At 44.5% G+C, this 7,296-nt stretch overlaps 1 long non-coding RNA gene across 8 annotated transcripts; it reads right to left on the bottom strand.

Annotated features, from left to right (window-relative positions):
• Positions 1-343: 343 nt before the first annotated feature.
• LOC119267474 lies at positions 344-5,537 on the bottom strand. 8 transcript variants are annotated; one of them, XR_005132462.1, is made up of 7 exons: positions 4,862-5,534; positions 4,240-4,407; positions 3,606-3,777; positions 2,642-2,746; positions 1,940-2,120; positions 1,048-1,150; positions 344-584 (listed from the first exon to the last, which is right to left on the bottom strand). It is a non-coding gene; the product is annotated as an uncharacterized LOC119267474 (long non-coding RNA). The 8 variants fall into 8 exon arrangements; XR_005132461.1 differs by having other exon boundaries at positions 1,940-2,746; positions 4,862-5,537; XR_005132458.1 differs by having other exon boundaries at positions 1,940-2,755; positions 4,862-5,537.
• Positions 5,538-7,296: the final 1,759 nt, after the last annotated feature.

Raw genomic sequence — 7,296 nt, forward strand, 5'->3', positions numbered from 1 at the left:
AAATTTGCAGATAAGAATTGAATATGAACATACTATGTATACAACTTGTCCCTTTTTTACATTTGCAAGAAAAAGAGCCTAGGAGCAACTGCTCCCGGAAGTAGAATTAAATATCCGAGGCTCTAACCCCCTTTTTTGCGAGAAAACTTCCAATCTATTTATCGATTGTCATGGCAGTATAAAGAACACTAGAAATAATAAAAAATACATCATGGTCAATTGACCATGTAGCGACGACTACAAGCACCGGAGCAAGCCTTCTTTCTATATACTAGATGACCCGTTGCGCCAATGGCGCAAAGGGCGGAGAGCAAACCAAGCATTCGAAGCAAGCTCGTCAGAATATTTAGTCACAAGGAAATATATACTTAGGTACGATGCTGATACATAGCGTTATAAGAAGTTTTGATAGCCATTTACAATGCTTTCAAAAAGCAAGCAACATAGGCAGAGATGCCTCATGTAGATAAGCATACATAGTTTGAGCAGAGAAGATTTCTCAGGCCGATTGTGGTCTTCTGAGGGTGTGCATGCATGAATAAGCAGACTTGATATTGTCTTCTGAGGATGTGGTCATATGAGGACTGTAGAAGGAGCAATATATGTATGAGAAAAAAGGAAGTCAAAGTTAGCAGATAGAAAGAATATGAGGAATGCATCTATCATGCCTCATGCATGTAACTTCTCATAGTAAACGAAAAGCTAGCAAGCAAACTTCATCCAACATAGCAATGGGAGACCAGGCAAACAGGAAAATGAGGAATACTGTAACGACTACCAATCCATCAAACTGTGAATTCCAGACCTTTGTTTCAATAGGAATATCCATGTCATGGACCAAAAAGAGGGCACAGACGATGAGTTATATTTAGGAATGAAGCAAATCACATTAGAAAAGAAACCCTTCTGAGTTCATTGCTCTTTGCGCACGCACCAATGAAATGGAAAACTGTTCTGCTTATGCCCATAATCAAGCCTCTCGCACATAAAGGCTACAATGAGACCTGAAGGGAGGGAAGCTGGAGGAGGAGAAAGGAGAGAGATGACCTGCGTCGCGAGGCTCCTGATGTGCAAACAGTCGTCGTGGCGCGCTATGGGCAGTGCTCAGAGTACTCTCAACTCCGGAGAGAATTGCTTAGAGTAATCCAAACTGGCACAAAACAATACATAAATTGTTTGCGTCAGTATATGATCCTTTCAGTTTGAGAAGTGTTCAAGACTATCTTACGAATTCTTGAAAGCCTTCCTACTCTACTGATCATGTAAAATCTGAAATTATTACAAGAATTTTATTTTCTCTAGAAATCTCCAAACTAATGTTTCAAGATGAGGAGTTGGAGACCATGCTGATGAAATACATTATGGAAGAAAAGAAGCCCATTCCACTATGAATATCTACATTGTGCAATTCCCATAAAGTAAAATAGAATTATTTAAATAACCGTCTATCAGGCTAAATTTGAGTTCTTGCATTCCTTTTATTTGACTCACACTTGCCTGCCCCTCTTAGCTAAAATGAGATTGCCTACTACTCTTAGCTAAAAGGAGGTGATTCGAATATAATCACTATTTCTTCCAGCTATACAAATTATTGTGGTCATCAAGTTAATTCAAGCACTCAACATTCTACGACATACACGATCTAACTGTTGTCAGTACAGATGCTATCATAGAGTTATCTACAAAAGCTAAATAGGATTAAACACAAGACAAAATAAAAGTTTGTCACACAATATCCCTGTCACCTAATCTCTTTCTCACTTTTAACTTCAAACCAACATCGAAAACGATAATAATCTAAAGCAAAAATAAATCAGACTCATTTGTTCATCGACACAGAAGCAAATAATTCACCTAATACTAAATCTAACTAAAAGGACTAACTGTAATTAATTGGCTAGGCTGCTCATCGAAAGAAAGCTCTGCATAAGAAGCAGACCTTGCAAAAATTTGGGATTAATCAGGTGGATCTGAAACAAAACATATCCTCGCCTCCTCCCGCAGTCCTGCTCCAACCCCTCGTGTATCTCGGCACCTCCTCACATTAAGACTACGCATTGCCTAAATAAGCACCCGTGCCACATACAGCTTGTGATGGTAATGGATTTTTTTAGTAAAACCTGCAGTACAAATTCAATCCAATGGATTGGTCAGACATAAATGTGCATCACATGTAGATACAGAAGGAGCACACTGGCACATTTTAAATCAGCTGGGCTCTTAGCGAGGGCCGGCAGACTATGCATTTATTTTACTACTTCACCGGAGAATAAATAGCATGCGGAACAGAAGTTCGAAGGTCCGGTTCCAAGCAGCAAAAATGATATATTGAAGATTACACTAACAGAAACCAAACTTTTTCCTGCTAATGCGGTTAGAAACTTGCATACAGATAACAAGCATTGCCTCTTCAAGAAGTATTACACAGTCCATTTTGCATTCCACAGATGTTTTTGACAGTTAGATGGACATAGATAACCAAACATTGCATATGTTCCTAGTAGTAAATTCCCTTCGGAGCCACAGATCATTGAAGCATGCTCTGCTTAGTAAGAGATTAATTAATTAAAAGGGGAGGAAGAAGCAGAGTGCATCACACAGGCTTGCATATATACAGAGTGGGGAAGTAGGTGAAGCTCACCTTGGTATGTTGGCATCAGAAGTGTCGCTTCACAGGACAACCAACAACATTCCAACAAAAAGCCAAACATATACGAGGACACATCAAGATACTTAGGTGAACTCACTGTTGTAGCTTGAAAGAAAAAAAGAAATCAATTTGGAGGCAACACCAAGGAAAGATAGGCAAAACCAGACCTACTGTCAAATATATTGAATATTTCAAAAAAAGTACAAACTGATGAACGTAAAAATGAAGAAGACACACACCCAGACTATTAGCTTGGAGCAGTGCTACGGGGACGATAGAGTTTGGACGACTCGTGCACGATGATTAAATCTAGCCGAGGAATCTCGAGCCCAGCTCAGCAGCGGCCGCTGGATCCCTTGGTCATGCAGTTATCGTCCCGACATTGTCGTGTGTGGAGCACTTTGTCAGAAGCGACAAGTTATCCATAATTATTACAGTACGCTCATTCCACACCATATTGGAAATACAGAAATATAATCTTCGAGTAAATTTAGCATTGAAAAACAAAATGAATTTATTAGTTTTCCCTGGTAGAAATTGACTTGCTACTCACAGCAGGGACTCTCCTCTTTTAGTTATATGTAGCATTTTATTGTAAGACTCTCTTGGACCCTTGGGTACTACAGAGACACACCATAATTTAGCAAGATGTATTGTAAGACTCTCCTCCTTTATATAGCATTTTCCGATGTTGTGCATGATGTATCCCTATCGTGTCGTGTGCATTACCTTTTTTTAAGGAAAAATGAACGTACACAATAAGGGCAATAATGTGCGTTCCTGACAACAATGATAGGCCAACTCGTGATTATTTCTGAAGGATAGTAACTATAACCTACAACTACAACTTTGATGGTAACCGCACAGGATGTATTCTAGGTCCCTAACCTATGTTTGAAGTATAAGCACATAACAAAATAAGAAAGAGATGGAATAACAAAATACAGTTACATACTTCAGTTATGTCATAAGTCCAACATGCACGCATTTCTGCCCATTGGAAGCTCCGCCGCTTGCTTGCCGATGCAGGAAGCAGACGGCGCCCAGGTTCTTTGTGTCACTGTACTTCCGCCGGCCAGGATTATATCTTGCAATAAGGATGATGCCTTGTCCATGAGTTCAAGTCCCTACATGGATGTCCAGATGAACAAAAGAAAATTGTAAGGATGCTATGAAATTACATCAAACATTACCATAAACCAATGTGCTATATGAACACCATCGAATAAGTGAAAGTAATACTTGAGACCGGCAAAGTCATATCTTGCAGAAAGTAGGTGTGACATTCAATAAAACAACATGTGCACAACGGAAGTCGAATTTGTTGGTTTGCCTGCAGTTACCTTAAGAACGTGTTTCTTTGACAGCAGAAATGTAAATGCATAGGCTTTTCCAAATATGTGAAGCATAGTAAGTCATTACCAAAAACCACCAGTAAAAGAAGACTAATTCAACTATATCATTTGTGCTAACAACCTAAAGAGCATGCTCTGCTCAGTAAGAGATTAATTAATTAAAAGGGGAGGAAGAAGCAGAGTAAATCACACAGGCTTGCATATATACAGAGTGGGGAAGTAGGCGATGCTCACCTTGGTATGTTGGCATCAGATGTATCGCTTCACAGGTGGGGCGCTTCCTAAGCCGTGTTGGCCACTTCTCCAGGCTGCTGCATCGTGCATTCCACTCACCACTGCCACACCAACTAAAGAGGGCCTTAACCACCTGCCTTGGGCATGCAAGCCTCCATTTTAAGCCACCTATAGAGGGAAGAATCACAGAAATTATGAGACGACCTTCTAAGAATGCTGAGGGCCTAGTGGATAGAGAAAAATTAAGGCAATTGGCAAATACAAAATGGTGGATTATAACAAATGCTCTAAAGAAATGAACTTTCACTCAGTTGATGGCAATTGGCAGATACAAAATGGCGGATTATAACAAATGCTCTAAAGAAATGAACTCTCACTCCGTTGATGCTCTTTTGAAATACTGATCTAAAGGTTCAGAAGACATCGATATTGCCCTATATCAAGTATACTGTGAATTCATAACCGCGGGCTCAGTTGAATTTGAGGAGTATATCAAGTATACTGTGAATTCATAACCGCTGGCTCAGTTGAATTCGAGGAGTCTAAGAAAGCTTAATGCAGAAACATTCAAACAAGCACCAAACTGAACGAGCATTGAACGTATAAAATCATTCTTGCAGACCTAGTTATTTGCCTGGAACCATTCATTGATTTTGAGAAAACAAGGGGCATGTCTTGCATTAGCCACATGATTTTCAGACACAACACACAAGGATTCTTGGGAGTTGAAGTCGAGGAGGGTGCCGCACACGCCGCAAAACAGGAAGTGGCGTGCCTGCCAGAAAGCCATCGCCGCCGGCTGCACCGCGCCGCCGTGTGGGAGATACAGAGAGAGGGGGGGGGAGGCCATGGTTAGTAGGGGAATGGCCGGTTCGAGGACCAGGTAGACGACGGCGCACCCGTGCCGGTGCCGCTGTGTCGCTCCGCTCGATCTAGGGCCTCCCCTCCCCTTCCCTTCCCATCCCTTCCTTTGAAGAGTGAGGAAGGTGAGGGTCACGGAAGAGGGTAGAGCGGCGGCGCTGGAGGGAGAGGAGACCGCCGGAGTTGGGGTTGGGTGGCTGGGGGTCTCGGGGCAGAGGAGAGGTGTGGGAGGGGGCGACCGAGGTGGGTGGAGAGCGGGCAGGGATGCGGCGGCTGCGCGGCGAGCGGAGAGCGGGAAGGGATGTGGCTGCTGCGCGGGGTGTGGCGGCGCTAGGGTTCGTGAGAGGGGAGGGGAGCGGAGGAGAGGCGGCTGGAGCGGGGGAGCGGGGGAGCGGCGCCTGGTGTGCGAGCGGACATGCGGGCTGACGGCTCGTGGTGGGGGTGGGGGGGATGCGGGCCGCTCGCTCACGGACTATTCATAGCGACACGTGGATAGCGTGACACCCCCTTCATCCTTTGTACGTTCAATTTGTGCCGGCCCTACCAATAAATATAGACAAAGTATGCAACACTGGATACACTAGAACCTTCCTAACCGAGATTCGCTTTGGAGCATTCAAGAGCCTCATATAAATAAAGATTAATTGTATGGATTTCCAGAACCATCCACGCAAATAATTATTACTATAAATTGATTCACGTACTATGTGCCCATTTTTTAATTAACAGTAAATGAAAATTTTGTAATTCCAAAACTGGTAAAGGGTCCGTGGAAATTGCAAAAATAGGAAGGACGCCATGAATAACAGCGTCCATGATGGACTCTGTTGCTAACAGCGTCCAGGTCTAGACGGTAGTATCGTCGGCATCCAGTCATGCCGTTCCATTGGTGCTCTGATGAGGCCCGATTTTTTTATTACTAGTAATTAGTACAGCAGCAATTAGAAAATTGATCATGGTTGGGCCGAAATTTGAAAAATAGGAAGAATGCTATTGACAACGGCATCCAGGCTGGACGTTATTGCGAATGATGTCCATGGCCAGACGCTGTTATAAACAACGTCCAGTTATGTGGTTCGGTCAGGTGCTCTTGTTTTAACTATGTTGAGAGTATTTCCTCTAATAGATTTAATATGTGAGCTTTGGTTTTTTTGTGATGGTTGTGAGGCATCGATAACAAATCACTGAAATGCCCATTTGTTCCATTCTAGACCAGTTTGCTTTTGCCAAATTAGAGGAGAAATAGTCTTAACACACATGAATGTATGTATTTCTAATTCATTAGCTACTAAAACTGTCGCAAGAAAGTCTAATTGTGCATTCTACACCTAAGTCGTGATTGCTTTCTGGGCTGCCTTGAGGGCGAAAGCTTCCAGCAATTCAACCATGGACAGTGTGCTCCGGTACACTCCTTGCTACTAAGAAAACAACTCGAGTGGTGAGCTAGTCAGGAGGCCTCCCCTCTTTCCCCTCTTCCTTCTGCGTCGCTCCCGTGAGCTATGGAGGGTAACCCTAGCCACCGTCGTCGGGGTTCCCCCTCCCACTCTCCCTCCTCCCTAATCGTTGAAAAAGGGCGTGGTCGGGCAAAGCCCGGTCGGCGTAGGCGGCGACGGGGAAGTTTTGTCTTCCATGCACAGGAGGTCAGGCCTGGGCCAGATCGAGCAGGCATGGACACCGCCTTGGAAAACGGACATGCTAGTGCGCCGAAGCGGTTACAGATGGTGTTATGGCGGCGGTGTGACGGGCGGCATGGTGGCACGGGCAGCGCAGGCTGCGACCGGCACATGTTGCTAGGTGTGGCGGCGTGGGTCATGGGTGGAGCTGGCTACGAGCAGCTACCCCTGCCATGGGCGTCCGGGCGGCATGGTGTCCGGTGTTCAGCGACCAATAGTGGTCTCGGAGACGGAGAGTGCGTGCGATAGGGTAATCCTTGTTTGGCTTGCACCAGGCCAATGGCAGCGGCAACTGTAGACGTGGTTACCTTCGTGAAGGCGGCGTTGCGGCTACTCTCCTCCTTCGGTTTGCTCGTGAAACCCATGATTTTTTTGAATTGGCGGTGGCGGTGCTCTGGTGTCGTGCCCTTCCTGAAGGCACAGTCTTGGAGTCCATGATTCATCGGGTGCAACGTCGTCTCTTTGTGACACCTCTGTCATGGTGGAGTACTCCGACCGCTTCTTGTAGGACACTCTTTGTATT

The sequence above is a fragment of the Triticum dicoccoides genome, chromosome 3A (assembly GCF_002162155.2).
Source record: "Triticum dicoccoides isolate Atlit2015 ecotype Zavitan chromosome 3A, WEW_v2.0, whole genome shotgun sequence".
In the NCBI taxonomy this organism is placed as follows: Eukaryota; Viridiplantae; Streptophyta; class Magnoliopsida; order Poales; family Poaceae; genus Triticum; species Triticum dicoccoides.